The sequence below is a fragment of the Tamandua tetradactyla genome, chromosome 5, assembly GCF_023851605.1.
Source record: "Tamandua tetradactyla isolate mTamTet1 chromosome 5, mTamTet1.pri, whole genome shotgun sequence".
NCBI classification, from domain to species: domain Eukaryota; kingdom Metazoa; phylum Chordata; class Mammalia; order Pilosa; family Myrmecophagidae; genus Tamandua; species Tamandua tetradactyla.
The window spans coordinates 48,136,398-48,153,665 of NC_135331.1; the positions used below are offsets into that span (position 1 = coordinate 48,136,398).

At 34.5% G+C, this 17,268-nt stretch overlaps 1 long non-coding RNA gene across 1 annotated transcript in view; it reads left to right on the plus strand.

Annotated features, from left to right (window-relative positions):
- Window positions 1–17,268, plus strand: part of LOC143682409 (uncharacterized) — a 150,332-nt gene that overhangs the window by 13,745 nt on the left and 119,319 nt on the right. Inside the window, exon 3 of the long non-coding RNA XR_013175117.1 lies at window positions 15,920–15,955. This is a non-coding gene — a long non-coding RNA (uncharacterized LOC143682409). The remainder of the gene's footprint in view (window positions 1–15,919; window positions 15,956–17,268) is intronic.

A 17,268-nucleotide genomic window follows, 5' to 3' on the forward strand; every position in this document is an offset into this window, starting at 1 on the left:
AAATCACTCAGTCACTGAAACTTTGTCTCATTCCTCTCTCCCTACTTTTGGTCAAGAAGATTCTCTCAATCTCATGTTTCCTGGTCCTGGCTCATCCCCAGGAGTCATGTCCCACATTGCTGTGGAGATTTACGCCCTTGGATGTGATGTCCCATGTAGTGGAAAGGGCAGAGAGTCTACCTGCTAAATTGACTGAGAGAGAGAAGCCACATCTGAGCAACAAAAGAGGTTATCTGGGGTTGACTCTTAAGCATATTTATAAGTAGGTTTAACTTCTTGGCAGAATAAAGTCTCATGGGGGTGAACCCCAAGACTGAGGGCTAGGCATAAAAATTTGTGGGCCCCAAGGCTTGTAATAATATCAGGAATTCCCCAGGTGGGGAAGTTTAATATTTACTCCCTTCTCCCCAGTCCTTCCAAGGAGATTTGCAAATAGTTTTTATTCTCTGCCTAAACTACTCTGGGGTGTTTTGGGGCATCACACTTACCTGTACAAACCCACAAACTCTCACTGTCTATTCAAGACTCCATGTAATTGTGGTCTTCAAATAAGCTAATCATACAAGTTAAACTAGTATGGTGCTAAAAATTTAAATTTTGCGTCAAATAAATATTTCTTCCTTTGGTTTCACAGAGAAGTTGAAACCATCTTTTGCCCTGTATTCTGGTTTGCCTTAGTCTTATCCAGACTAGCTTCATTCATATCTCTAGTTGAAGTCTGATCACTCTTTCAACTTTCTTAACATTTGTTGTATGGGATAATGCTGACTTTGATAGCTTCAAAGCTCTAACTCTGAGTCTCAGGTATCACACAAATACCTAAAGTTCCAGAGAACAATCAGGTTATACACAAAAAGTTAGCATCTCAGAACTTGAAAGTAACAGTTACAACTCTGGAATAAATGTTAATGCTGTAAAAGTTTACAATCTAGGAATGTTTACAATAGACCTGATAAACTACACTCTAGATCTCAATTTTCTGAGTTTACATATTATAGTTAGTCCAAATGAGTGAGACATGATAATATTTGTCCTTTTGTTTCTGACATTTCATTCAACATACTGCCCTCAATGTTCATTCACCTAGTTGCATGTCTTACAACTTCATTCTTTCTTGCAGCTGCTCAGTAGTCCTTAGGTGTATACACCACAATTCCCCCCTTCATACCTCAGTCTATGTACCCTTAGGCCACCTCCATTCATTGCAAATTGCAAACACTGCTTCCATTAACACCAATGTGCAAATGTCCATTTGTGTCCCCACTCTCAGTTCTTGCAAGCATACACCTAGTAACAAGTTGCAGGATCAAATGGCAATCTCACCCCTAACCTACTGTGGAGTCAGCACACTGCCCTCCAGAGGGGCTGCACTACTCTGCTTCTCGACCAATGGTGAATAGGTACATCTCTTTCTCTACATTTTCTCCAGCATTTATATCTCTCTGTTCATTTTTAAACAGTTTTATTCACACATCACATAATCCACTGTAAGTAAAAAATCAGTGGTTTTGGGTGTAATCACATAGCCATACCTTCATCACCACAATCTATATGAGGGCATTTTTGTTTCTTCTGCAAAGAATCCCATGCCCCTCCCCTATAACTCCCATTAATTGACATTTAGTTTTGGCATATACCTTTGTTACATTCATGGAAGCATATTACAATTTTACTGTTAACTATAAGCCCTAGCTTGCATTGGTGGCATTTTTTTCCTGTGTACCATCCCATTTTCAGTAACTTGCAATGCTGACATTCATTTGTTCTCCCTCATGCAAAAACATTCTTATATTTGTAAATCTGATCACCATCACTGTCTACTCTAAGCATCATTAAGTTATACTAACTTAATGGTATAGCTTAATGATAGTCTTTGTCCTCTATCTTTCCTTCTGATGTCATCCACCCACTCAGCCCTTCTCCTTCAACCATACTCAGATTCAGCTACACTCAATGTACTTATACTATTGTGCTCCCACCAGATAGCATTGTGCTATCCATTTCTGGATCTTTACAACAGGGAATACATTTTTGCAAAAGTGTAAATAAAATGTGAAGTGCAGGGCCTTAACTGTGTTTACTTTTTCCTCCTGTCAAAGCAATTATAAAGAGAAGACACCCTTTTCATAGAAAAGTGTGGTAGGTTGAATTATATACCCCAGAAAAACATGTTCTAAGTCCCATTCCTATGGCTGTGAACCTATTGTAAATAAGACCTTTAGAAGATGTTAATTTTTTTTAAGGTACAGCCTACTGAATCAGGGTGGGACATAACCTTATTACTAGAGGCCTCATAAAGAAAACGTCAAGGAGAGGAACAGGAGATGGAGGAGAAAGGAGAGGACATTGATGTGTGAGCAGAAAACCAAGTATTGTCGACTCCCCATAATGCTACCACCCCCTAGAAGATGCAAGTCCTGCAACCTATGAAACCCTGCTATAATACACTCCCCTTATTTAAGTCAACGCTTTGTGTGGTATTTGTTATAGCAGCTTGGAAACTAAAATAAAACAGGAAATCACAAAATATCAGCAAAAACAAGACCTTTTAGTAAGATTTTTATCCAAATGTTATAGAGGTATTTGTTTAAATAACTAGCTGATCATGTGAACTTCAAGTTCCATCCAGGAAAATACTTTTGAATAGTGAGGGAGCATCAGTCTCTTGGAGCTCTCAGTTACTAAAAGCAGTAGCATGACAGCAGCCTTGGAAGGGAGAAGTGGACCTGGAAGACGCAGTCCTGAGCATGTAGGACATTCAAGGATAACTTTTGAATGAACAGATCCTCAGGAAAAAAAAATGTACCTAAATTGGTCGCATGCATTCACTTATCTCAAATAAACAGTATAGTTCAACAAATTAGGGCCATCAACAATTAGTAGAGTGGAATTAGAGTCCTGATGCCTTCCTTAGCTTTCATGAAGACACACGCATTAAAAATTAATGTAGGATTTAAGAATCATTTTATACTCATGTCTCACATCCAACCGCAACCCCTAATTATACTGCTTCTGCTCTTTCAGCAAGTCATAGCTCATATCTCAGAGAGCAAGACAGTTCAATGTAATATTTTTATAGATATGATAATAATACAGTCTTGATATTTGGGCAACTAATGCTGACTATTTGCTTGAAATCTCATCCCGATATCATTTTGTTTGTTGGGTAGGCTAAGTCATATGAAATTGATGTTTTTGTAGTAAAAACTGGCTTAAATTATACATTAATTGTGCCTTGGTAGCAGAATAAGGGAAGGAAGGAAGGTATGAATGAAGGAGGAAAGGAAGAAGAAAAGACAGAATGACAGAGAAGGAAAAAGACACAGATAAACGTCCATTAAACAGAGTCAGATGTTTCCTAAAAGAAGACTATTAATATGAGTTGCAAATTCAATCACTTCAGATACATAATGACCAATGATGGTTGTTTCAAGTTATTTTCCATTGATTGTTAATACTGTAGGACTTGCTTCCCTAGACCACAGATTTTAGCAGAAGCATCTATTACTTTCGTATTATCTTTTATGGAAAGGAAGATGTATATAGACATTTTATATGGAACTGTATATTTAATTATCCTGTATCCTTTTCAGGAGATTGTTTTACATGGTTTTCAAAGAGAAAAGCAGTGAGTGATTATTTTTAAGAAGACTCTGTTGTGGGATTTAGGAATGCAGTGTCCCTCAAGCCTGGGATGACGGCTGTCTCAAGATGTTCACACACTTGGGATGGTCAGTGACTCAGTGTGTATGTGTATAAGACATATATACATACATACATGGACACACAAAAAACATTCCAGTATCTGTCTATGTATTGGGCACGTGCACATTTCTGGAAAATAACTAAGGCTTTGGTTCCTTTACAAAATGTGATAGTGTAAAGGTGAAAAAGATTCCATTTAAAGTGGCTTCTTTCCATTTAAAGAAGCCTGGAAAGCTTCTCTCTGAGTTTTCATGGGAATGGATTTTTTGGAATTACTTTGCATCTTGAATTCCTGAAGTACCTGGTGTCTAAATGTCCACCCATTCCTCCATAGCCTGAAGAGGGTGTGAGCTAATCTATGGGTGAGATTATACATACATCGTCTTCATATCTTATCAATGTCAAGGCTGATTGGCCTGTCAGTGATACAAACCAGATGGTGTGTATGAGAATTTATTAGATTCACAAACAGGGTCAAAAATACTAATTTTGAGGACATCTGAAAAATAATTACACGTAATACAGAGATGGGAGTTGTTGTAAACAAGACCACCCTGGCTAAAACACAGGATTTAAAATCTCAATTTACCCAGTCTATCTTTATCTATCCCTCATCTCCTATGCTAGTGCAATCTTGAGAGAGTTATTGCCTTTCTTTGAGGCTCACTTTCTTCATCTATAAAATGAGGATAAAATATCTACTAGGAGTTTTCTAAGTAATATGGCAGAGAGTTCTTGGTCACAAAATTTCCCTCATCAATTATCACCGAAAATAATGAACAACAATAATGAAAACAACACCAAAAATTAAAAACAGCAAAAATTTTTTTTTTCTTTACAAGCAACCAAATAAGAAAAGGGTGTTTACCTAGTGATATAAATTTCAGCCAATTTGAAAAAAAATAGTTTAAGCAACAAAGGAAAATTTTCATGGCTTTTTTATTCTCTAGAATTCAATAATATAAATTTAAGGAAATAATATACAAAGACAAGTTAAAAAATGTATTAGTATATGTTGGAAATGGGGAAACTGCAGAGCAAAGAAAAAAGTTGAAAATCAAAAACATTTTTATGTAAACAAGAAATAAATTTGAAATAAGAACAAAAGATATGGCTGAAAATCAAATTAGTGTAAAAGAAGAGAGGTTTGAGAGACGCAAAGGAATAGAATTTTAAAAGAAGATGAACTAAGGCAATTAGAAAGAAGATATTAAACTGTACTGAAGAGCTACATAGTGAACCAGACAAATAGAAATGGATAAATTTCAGACATAATGCAAAAAGAAAATGCACCTAAAATGAAGGAATTGAAGAGAAAGACAGTGTTACAGGAAAAAAATGATGTAGAACTACACAGGTACACATACACTAGTTACGTTTTGTAAGTAATTTCCAAAAGGAAACACATTTCCCACCATCAACTTTCTCCACAGCATTATTCAGAGCCAGAAGAAAGGACAATATCTGAAAAAATTCTGAGGGAAGCAGAATGTTTCCATGAGCTCAAGACATTAGTGTACTATAAAGGCTCCAGTACCACCTTTAAAACATGAAATAACTCAGGGAATACTGTATATGAGCCCTTCTTGAAAAAAAGTACTACTCAATAACAAATCCAGTCAATACATAGATGAATCAAAATAGAGACTTCAGAAGAGAGAAAGTCATGGCAGTAAAACAGTTTGGAGGTGAGGATTGTGTCTGTTTTATAGAGAGCTAAGAATAAATAACTGTGGCAATAATGAAAACACCCCACAATATAAAAACAATAATATTATAACCTCACAATGTAAAAACAATAATATATAAGACAAAAATTAGGAAGGCAGAGTAGAGAATGATGGATGAAAAGTAAGAATGCCATTGAAAAAAATCCTTTATAGCAGCAGTCATTCTGTCTAAAGCTGAAAAGCTAGTTTAAAAATGACTTGAACTTAATGTTATGCACAATCTTAAAGGAACCTTTTCAAGACTGAGAGCTCCCATGGTATAAAAAGTTCTACATATTTACTTTAAATTTATTTAAAAATTAGAACTGATGCTCTTGTTTAAAAAAAGATGCGAAACGTCCAGTTTTCGTTCTGATATGTAAAGAACTCCAAGGACTTTTCCATGAGAAAAACTAGAGAAACTGAAAATCAATGATTTTTCTTGGACTCACCAGAGAACTGAGGCAGCAGGTCAAACCACAATCCCAAATCTGGAGAGACTGTTGAATACAGAGAATCACAGCTGAGATATGCTTACTTGGCCCAGAAGCCACCCCAAGTCAAAACTGGTAGGACCACATAAAGGGAAATTTTGATGAATTGCTGGGTGCTGAATGTGGTCTTCTGTGAGAATGAGAAACTCCTGGGTCCACAGTGTTAGGGGCCCCCACACTTCTGTGGGCCTTCCCTATAGGGACTCCAAGAGGGTCTCACAGTAAAGACATTAGAAAGAACCCTCCTGGCTCTGGTAGGGAGAGAGGAAGATCAATCATGAAATATACCCAGAGTATTCTCCCATACAGAGGTGCAGTCTCCATGGGAATGACTTTGTAGAGTCTTATCCCAGTTGGATGAATGGAATTCCTTCTCTTCAAGTAACCTGCAGCCTTCCAGTTTACCTAAGGGGTTAAAAATATAGTAAACAGGGTCAGGGCTTCATGGGAATAGACTCCCATCTAGAGAAGGGAGTGAGGGCAGGAGGGAAAAACTATGCTACCGGGGAAACATATGCAAAATACAAAGCTCGGAGACACAGGCTGACCACACTGAAGTTCAATTGAATGATTGTGCAACACTCCCTCTCCTCCCCACCTGACTTCACACCAACAGGGCTGCAGTACAACAGGAGTGGATTGCAACTGAAAGCTGCAAGACACAGATTCTGTCTGACGAGCAGTCCTTGTGGAAGCTCCAAGCCAAAATGGAAAACAAAAACAAGACCACCAGAGGAATCTGGAGCCCCTGCTAACCAAGCAAATTGTAAACACAGCCCAACTCCTTGCCAACCTAACATAAATCCTCATACTAAAGGCCTTGATACCTATTGGTTCCTATTACCCTAGACAGATGTCCAGCTTTCAACAAATGATTACAAGGCATGATAAAAGTTAAGAAAAACAGTCATAAGAGACAACCATCAGAATTAGACTCAGATATGTTATGAATATTGAAATTGTCAGATAGGCAAAACTGAAGTAACTATGACTAATATATTAGAAGCTTTAATGGAAAAAAAGTAGAAAATACACAAGAACCTGTGGGTAGTGTAAGCAGAAAGATAAAAACTCTAAGAAAGAAATCTAAAGGAAATGCTAGACGTCAGAAACACTAAAAGGTGGGTATATCAACAGATTTGACATGGTTGAGCTAAAGTCAATCGAGCTCAAAGTTAGGTCAATAGAAATTTACCAAACTGAAATGCAAAGAGAAAAAAGAAAAAAAAAAAAAAAGAGAACATCTAAGAACTGTAGGACAATATTGAAAACAGTAAGAAACCACCAAACTCTCCTCAAAAGAGGATTTACCATTTTGCATTCCTTCTAGTGATCATTTATAGTTCTTGTTATTCTGCATCCTCAACAGAAATCGAAATTGCCATTTTGTTTTGGATTTCAGTCATTCTATTAAGTATACAGTGCTATCTTATTTTTTTTTAATTTGCAATTCCCTAATGACAAATTATATTGAGCATGTCTGCATGTGCTTATTTAACATCTTTATATCTTTGGTGAGATGTCTGTTCAGATCTCTTGCCCATGTTTTGAGGATTGGTTATTTTTTTAAATGTAATTTTAATGAGATAGAGTCATATACCATACAATCCCCCCGAAGTGTACAATCAGTGGTGCACAGTATCATCACATGGTTGTGCTTTCATGACCACGATCAATTTTAGAACATTCACATTACTCCAGAAAAAGAAATAAAACAAATGAACAAACAAACATCCTTATCCTTTATCCCCTGCTTTTTTGACCTCTAATATTGCATTCTACCTAATTTCAAGACATACGATAAACATAAGCTAAGACCGTGTAGTATTGTCAGAGACAAATATATAGATCAGTGGAACAGAATAAAACTTCCAGAAGTAGAACCATACACACACACACACACAGGCAACTGACTTTTTTTTTTGCTATATATCTATACAATAATTTATCAAAGATCAGGGCTATTTGGATTACAACTCAGACTATTTTAAGTTTTTTTAATTGATAAGGATCGAATCACATTCTCCACAAAGACATTTTCATTATATAAACTCATTTGAAATTGTTTTTAGTTAAGAAGAAGCCAAACTAAGTCAGGGTGGGCCTTAGTCCAATATGACCAGAGTCATTATAAACAGGAAATTTGGACACAGGAGGAGACAGGAGATAGTCGGCATGTAATAGAGATTGAGGCATGGATTGCTGGTAGGTCTCCATGACAATGCTACCGACTTCAGAGAAAGCCTGGTTTTCTGACACTTGATTTTGGACTTTGGTTCTCTAACACCATGAGACTTTAACTTCCTGCTGTTTTAAACAACCGGTCGGTGGTATTTGTTACAGCAGCCCTGGCAAACTAAGACACTTATTGTTGAGTTTTAAATGTTCTTTATATATTTTGGATGAAAGTCTTTTATCAAATATGTGTTTTCTCTCATTCTGTGGCTTGTCTTCTCACTTCCTTTAACAATGTTGTCACAGAATAGAAGTTTTTATTTTTAATACAGTCCACCATTTCTTTTTCTTTCATGGATCATGCTTTTGGTATTGCATCTAAATCCTTACCGCCAATCCCAAGGTCACTTAGATTTTCTCCTATATATTTTTCAAGGAATATTTTATAGTTTTACATGTTTTTGGTCTATGATCCATTTTAGGATTATTTTTTGTGAACAGTATTAGGTATGTGTCTAGGCTCATTTCCTTGCATATGGAAATCTAACGGTTCCAGCAATATTGTTGAAGAGACTATTCCTTCTCCATTGAATTGCCTTTTATCCTTTACAAAGATCAATTGACTATATTTATGCAGTTTTATTTTGGCTTCTATTCTGCTCCTGTCATCTGTGTATCTATTCTTTCACCAATCACCACACTGTTTTGATTACTGTAGCTTTAGAGTAAGTCTAGAAATAATGTTGATTTCTTCAGTATAGTGTTGGCTATTCCAAGTCATTTGCCTTTCCATGTAAACTTTAGAAAAGTTTGTTGATATCTATAAAATAGCTTGCTGAAATTTTGTTTGGAGTTGCACTGAATCTATAGGTCATGTGGGGGACAATTGATTTAAGAACATTGAGTTTTCTAATCTATTAACACGGAATATCCATTCATTTATTTAGATCATCTTTGACTTCTTTCATCAGAGTTTTATTGATTTCTGTGTACAGATCCTCAACATATTTCATTAGGTTCAGTTATAACTATTTCATATTTTTTGGTGAAAAAATACTGTGAATAGTATTTTTTTAATCTCAAATTAAAATTGTCCACATAGGAAAGCAATTGTCTTCTGTATATTTATGTTGTATCTTGTGGCCTTGCTATACTCTTTTATTTTGTTCCAGGAGATTTTTGTTTTTTGTTGTTGTTAATTTTTTTTTTGGTTTCTACATACCAAATCTTGTTATCTGTGAGCAAAGACAGTTTTATTTCTTTCTTTCCAACCTGTATTCCTTTTGTTTCTTTTTCTTTTTCTTGTCACAGCTAGGATTTACAGCACAACGTTGAGTAGGAGTGGCAAGAAGGGACATCTTTGCCTTATTCCCAGTCTTAGGGGGAAAGCATTCAGTTTCTCAACATTATATTATCTGTAAGGTTTTTTTGTTTGTTTACATATACAAAATCAAGTTTGTATATCAAGTCGTATTGTCAAGTTGAGGATTTTTTTTTCGATGCTTAGTTTGCTGAGGGTTTTTTTTTTCTCATGAATGGGTATCGGATTTTGTCAAATTATTTTTATGTCAACTAATATGATTATATGATTTTCATTCTTTAGCCAGTTGATGCGGTGGGCTACGTTTTTGATTTTCAAATGTTGAAATAGCCCTGGATGCCTGGAATAACTCTCACTAGATCATGTTGTATAACTCTTTTAATACATTATTGAATTTTTTATTTGCAATAATTTCATTGAGGGTTCTTTGCATCTGTATTTATGAGGAGATTGTTCTGTAGTTTCCCTTTTTATAAGCATCTGTTCTAGTTTGCTAGCTGCCGGAATGCAACACACCAGAGATGGATTGGCTTTTAATAAAAGGGGATTTATTTTGTTGGTTCTTCAGAGGAAAGGCAGCTAACTTTCCACTGAGGCTCTTTTCTTACGTGGAAGGCACAGGATGGTCTCTGCTGGTCTTCTCTCCAGGCCCCTGGGTTCCAACAACTTTCCCCGGGGTGATTTCTTTCTCCATCTCCAAGGGCCCGGGCTGAGCTGCAAGTGCTGAGATGAGGAATGCCAAGCTGCTAGACTGTGCTACATTGCGTTCTCTCATTTAAGCACAAGCCAATTAAGTTAAACGTCACTCATTGCAGCAGACACGCCTCCTAGCCGACTGCGGATGTAATTAGCAACAGATGAGATTCACCTACCATTGGCTCATGTCCACAGCAACAGAACTAGGTGCTTTCACCTGGCCAAGTTGACAACTGAATCTAACTACCATAGCATCTTTATTTGGTTTGGGTATTAAGTTAATTCTGGCCTCATAGAACAAATTAGGAAGTTTCCTTCTGTTTCTATTTTTTGGAAGGTTTGTGTAGTAGTTTTATCATTCCTTCTTTTAATGTTAGGTAGAATTCACCAGTGATGCCATCTGAGCAGTTTCAGGTATATGAGAAAATTGAAATATCTTTGCAAATTTTCTGTAAATTTAAAATATTTAACATTAAATGTTTATTTAAAATAATAAATTCAGAGGGTCATCCCATTATAATTCTATCTCTATGCATCCCTCTCCTGCTACTTTTATGCATGTATATAATGATGTATAGAATAATGTTCACATATTAAAAACAATGATTTCAGTGTTGAGTGTATGATTTTTAAACTCTCCTCTTTCTTGATTTCTTATAATAAGCACATGCCATTTTTGTAAAAGCAATAATGTCATTGTGCTAAAATAGTGAAGGGTAACTACTACCAAAGATGAACAGTGAGTCATCAGGTGGTGGTAAGTGCAGTTTATTACTCAACATGTAATTGACTCACAAAATGGTTATTGCTATCATTTAATTGCATGCGTTTTATGTTCTGACCCTTACGAATCTCTTCAGTCTATTTCCTCTTCATGTCTTACCTCACAATTTGTGCTTCAGCATACGATACTAAAGAGGCAAAAAGTGGTGATCTAAAGTTTAGCTATGCTTGCGTTTATAGCTCGACTTTTCCACTGCAAGTGCACAGGGAAGTTCTTTAATCTCTGTAAGTCTCCACAAATGGGATTTTTTTAAATTACCAGATTTGGTTTGTCATCTCTTCCCTGCAGGGACCTGACTGATACATTATTTTTATCAGGCTTTAAAAAATACTAACGTTATCTTTGTAAAGTTAATGGGGAACATTCTGTTAACTTTGGGAAAGCAGATTGGGTAGTGGATCCTCCATTTTTTAATTTTCAACTTAATGTCCTTAACATTTGATTTTTTCAAACAAAAAAATGCAAAGAAAAATTAAATGCATTTGAAACTTTCTATGGTTTTCTTTCTTATTCATAAAACCTTTTGCCTATTATCATTTCATTAAATTTTTATTAAATTTTGGTTAAAAATGACGTCCGGTTGTTTTGATTTATATTTCATGACCGCTAGTGATGTTTAACAGTCTGCAACACTACCAGATTCTGACTACATTAGAAGGGGTTATTGAAAGAACACTAGTAGCTCATAGAATCTGAGATGGGAAACCAGAATGTAATCGTTGTAGATATTCTCTTCTGTGGTGCTGCCTTCAGATGACTTAGCTTTAAGTCCTTCTCTTTCTTTTGTATATTCAAGGCCATTCAACATCATGTTTAAGAGTCTGATTGGAGAAGCATAGGTCATCTAAAACCACTGGGTTTAGAAGTGCTTTCTTCTATTGTTGACAGTCCTACTAAACCACGTGAAACCTCAAAGGAAAGATGCCAGGCATGCAAAGACACCAGGGATCCCCTTGAACTTTGCATATGTCTAAAAATTAGACAATTTTTATTATTCCTTCTGCAATTTGCCTTTTTTTATATTTTTGAACCATTTTTCTATTGGAATTAGCAAATACTTTGCCTATTGTGTCAATTTCTTGTAAGTTAGTTTTTCATAAAGAAATAATCTCTGTGTTAACATTAATCTTTGTTTTTTTTAAATTTTAAGCCTTTGTTCTAATGGAAAATTAATTTGGGTTTATAATATTAGAAAAAGATTTACCTTAATTTTTCTGAATACGATAAACCAATGGTCTCAGTACCCTTTATTAAACATTTCCCACAAATTTGAATCACTACTTTATACTAAATGTTTATTTGTAGTTGGATCGTTTTCTGGGATTTATATTCTGTGTCAAAATTTATGGTTGTTTTCTCAGTCATGAGTTCCACATTGTTTACACTAATGTAACTTTATTATGTATTTTAAATATATGATAGGGTAGCTGCAGTCTTTTAGCTTTTCTTTACAAAATTTCCCTGGCTGTTCCTATTCTTCCAGATGAACTTTATTATCACTTATTCATGTTCTCCCCAAACTTACTTACTGTACTTTTTTACATTAAATATAGTTAGAACTTTGAAGAAAATACAAATAGTTATGAGTCCTCCCATGCAGAAACATCCCGTTTTCTCTTTATGTAAACATTTTTTATGTTCCACAGAAAGGTTTTAAATTTTTCTTTATATTGGTTCTTCATATCTTATGCTATTTATTACTACTTTTTATATATTAATGATATCACAAATGGGATTTTTCCATTCTATTTCCAAATTGTTTTTCACTGGTGCTTAGAATCCTTTTTTATTTTTTAAACATTTTTTATTGTGAAAGATAACATATATGCAGATAAAAGATAAATTTCAAAGTACAGTTGAACAAGTAGTTACACAACAAATTTAAAAGTATGCTACGCGTTACAGTTCCATAATTTCAGGTATTTCCTTCTAACTGTTCTAATTAATACACTAGACTAAAAAGAAATATCAATATAATGATGCAGTGGTCATAAACACTTGTTAAATCTTGTCTTCTTTTTGTTACAACTTCCTCTCATTTGATCCTTCTTCCGATCTTCAGGGATATTTGGACTATGGCCATTCTAACTTCTTCATGTTGGAAAGGAGTGTTGACATTATGGGGTAGGGGGATGCAACCAGTTGATGTCTTTGGAGAGAACAGTAACTCTGGTTTTCAGGGCTTATCTGGTCTAGGAACAATCTGGGGGTATTCAGTTTCTGAAAAATAAACTTAGTGAGTGAAATTTTCTAGGGTCTCGGGAGAAGTCTTTAACACTTGATTGTATCCTTTTATTAGTTAAAGCAATATTTAGTCAATTCCCTGGTTTTTTTCCATATATATTCTTTCTTAAGTCAATTTTAGAGAATCGTCTATTTGATTGATGCTTTCCAACCTGTTGTCATCAAATTTCGGATAGCAGTGTTATGATTTCCATTCTCTTCTCTATCACCCTTCCCTTTCATGATCTCATTTGCTCTTTTTCTGCTTTTAACTTATCAATTTCTCTTTAATCATCAATTACTTTATTCTACTGTATTGTTTTTTTTTTGCCTTTCAACGTAATTTTGAATTAAATGGTTTCTTATTCCCTCATTTTAATATTTATAGATTTTTTTACAAAACATTTAAAGCTGTGAATTTTTGTATGAGTAGAGCATTTATTGCTCCCCATGTGTTTTCTGTTATGTTTAATGCTATGTAATTTATGGCCAGCCTGATATTTCTGCCTTAATACACAAGCTACTTTGTGTGCTGTCGTTGCTGTGTTCCTTATCACTAAATTTGAAAACTAGGATATTTCTAGTCATGATTCTCTTTTCATTTACTCTGCCTCCCACTAAGTGATATCTTTTATCTCAATTCTCATTCCAACTCAATAGATTCTTTCTTCTTTTTTTATATCATGTTTTTGATAATTTCTTGGCCACATGAATTGTATTTTGATATTCCCAGTAAGTATATAAATCTGGAGTTAGAAGTCAAAATGTGGTCTTTAGTTATAAATTTCAAACTTAAACAAATTCACATTTTCCGTGGTTGGACTAAAATATTTTCTTTTCTCTTTTTTTCATTAAGATAGGAAAATAGGGCTTATAGACTCTAACCTCATAGTATTTACTTTTCTACTCACAAAACATATTAAGGCCTGAGTATTTAGCAGGCTTTACTGACAAGCTTGGTTGGTCTCTAAATATATTTACTCAGAAATTTTTCCTAAGATAATTTTGAAGATATTAGGTCATGAAATTCTACTGATGAAAAATTATGATATTGAAGCCACTTATACAAAGTACTCTAATTTTCTGCATTTACCTGGGTAAAGTAAAACAAATGTTTTATCTATTTTACTTTTAAAAATAAAACAAAGAACATGTTATCTACTTCTACATTAGGGTCACATCACAATAGACAAAAAATTATATCTTCTGAATTCGAAAATTGGATTGGCCTCTAGTTTTTGGTCATCTCAATAACTTGATCACATTTTCAAACTTATTGGATAGCTTGGATATCCAGGTGTGGTTTAGCCCACCTTTTTGAGCTTTTCTTTAAGTGCTCTTAAAAACTTTTTTATTGCTATAATTTGAGCATAGAAAATTCAAAATTGAGTTGCATAATTTCATCTTTTCTGCTAACTAAAATATTAAAGCATATGCATACAGAGACCTAATTTCTACCTAACTTCCCATGGGTAAGGTTCATAACTGCTAAATGAGAAAAAATTTATAGTTTTTGTACATATATGCATATCAAAATTCCAGTTATTCAGACTGCAGTAAAGTAACTGATGCAGTAAAGCCTTAAAATGGTTAAAGATTGAAATATTTGTGAGGAATGCTAGATTCTTCTCTGGCTATCTTTTATTAGCCACAGGTGGTAACTTCTGCGAAAAATTCATGAAATTGGCTTTGTTTGATTTTTTCCCTGGTAGCTTTGTAAGAATTTCTGTTCTCACACTTTTAATAATTAATGTAGAGAGGGTCTTTTATTTGTGAGTAAGAGTGATATTTTCTCACTGCCTTGATGGCTAAGGAGTGAAACAGGAGTTTTAAACATTTAGTTAAGAGAACCATAAAATAAATATTTGTATTACATAGACCTTTTATGCATTGTTTTAGTTTTTAAACTTATAAAAATAGTATATCATACAATCATGTGATGGCTCATTGATGTCCTTTGAATCCTATAAATAAGAAAATATCTAAATTTCAAAGAGTAGATTTGATATTGAACTCATATCTTTATCCTTTTCAAATAACCTGAAAGCTTTTAATAATTAGTAGATTTCAAGATGTCCTTGTGATACAGTAGAATATTATAGACCATGTTAACAAGTTCCCTGAGTAAGTTAACCTGTTCACTGTCATCAAAAACAAAGATGGATGTCAGTACCTTGGACTTTTTACTTTGGATGACATACCTGCCTAAACTCCAAAATAATAGATACACATAATTTAATCCAACTTTATCTCACTCATTAGAGATGAATTCATGTCAAATGCATCAGCCTAGATAATAACAATCAGCTCAAGGTTTATGGCTGTGTTTTTCCTCTGCTTTAAGAGATCCCATCCAAAAGGAAGCTTGACTTTTCATCATCACATTCTTATGAAGATCTCACGTCTTTCTTTAAATTTAACGATGCCTAAAAGGCTCAATTTCAGATACAGAAATTCCTATCACAGGCCAATTCTAGAATTGACAGCAGATGTTTAAGCTTGTAGCATTTCCATATCAATATAATGCTAACCATGTTTTTCATGATTAGTTTCTAGAAGTTTTCAAGTCTTCCTCTTAATTCAACTACAGTAGTGCATCATATTATTAACTGTATTGATGGGATGGACTCATGGATTTTGATTAATTTGAGCTGTCTTTTAACTGGAAATACAAAATTATTGTATTTTATAGCATCCTTGCTTCTTGAATCCACAGGTAACACACTTTCATAGCACCATGTACCATTTTAGCACTCAGCACACATTGCATTTAGTCTAATTGTCTTTTTTCTTTTTCTTTTTGCATGGGCAGGCATTGGGAATCAAACCCGGGTCTCCGGCATGACAGGTGAGAACTCTGCCTGCTGAGCCACCGTGGCCCAGCCTTTAATTGGTTTTTGATTATTTGATAAACATGTGCATATTCCAGTAGACCAAGAGATTCATGAGAGGAAAGATTCTGGTAGTCAACACTCCCAACTGCATCTATAGCATCTAGGGCATGCCTGGTATGTAATAGGCATTCACTAAATATTTGTTGAATTGGTGTATGTATTAAGTGTTCTTGTATTAAGTTTCCCTTTGAAACAAGCATTGACATAGTTGACATATATTATCCTGGGTAATTTTTGACAATCTCCCCCCACATTTTGGTGCTTAGTCTTTCAGGCACCATCACCTTTTTATGTAATACTGTTTTCATCTGAAGTTATTATGATGCAAATTAAATTCATCTGAATTTTCTGCCTTACAATGTACCAGACAATGTTTTCCAGACAAGATTTTATGAATTTCATAGAAAGGATATAAACACATGCTTTTGCCCTAAGTTTTATTTGAGTGAATTTTAGATCCTGATTTCTTAATTACTACTTTCAGAACAGCCTGCATTTCATTTCTTTCCATGGGACATTTTCCAGCAATAAACAGAAGAGATTTTTTTTGGCTGCTTCTATAATACATAATTAAGAATTAATAAGTTGGATATGCTGTTGCATTAAATGGATTATAATTAAAAGGAACTACACATTCGATGTGGAATTTAAGTGTACATTTCATAATGGGATAAAAAACTCAGATACAGTCCAGATTTCTTTTTTCAAAACAACACTAATTTGGACACTGCAGAATTATTTCTATTTTAAAATTATTTAATTTTTGATTTTGATTGTCCTGGTTTTAAGGTCATGTCATTAAAATTGCCTTACGCAAACATCAGAATTTTAGTTTGTGAAAAATATTCTTATATAATTGGCTATCACAAAACTGTAAAGTAATTTAACGTCTCCACAAGTTTTTATAACATTTGAAAATATTTGACCTTCTAGTTTGGCAGGCTACTTGAAAGTACTTTACCTTCATGTTGGATAAGGACCTGTACAACAGTTTTCATCACCAATGGGAAAAGGTTTTCTAGCTCTGTATTGTAATGTGTTCTGAGACCCTGTGAGCTTTGAAAGGGCTTTTTGGTTTTAGAGAAAAGCTAAACTCTGATATGGCATACAAGGACACAGAGGTAGTTCCCTTTCCTTCTGATTTTGGAGAATTCATATCCTTGGTAATGAGGAACAAATTGGGTCCTTGCCCTTGCTTTTATCCTGAAAAAATAAAAAAGAACATTTTATTCTAATGTCATTTTTTAAAGTATGAAGGAATAACTGC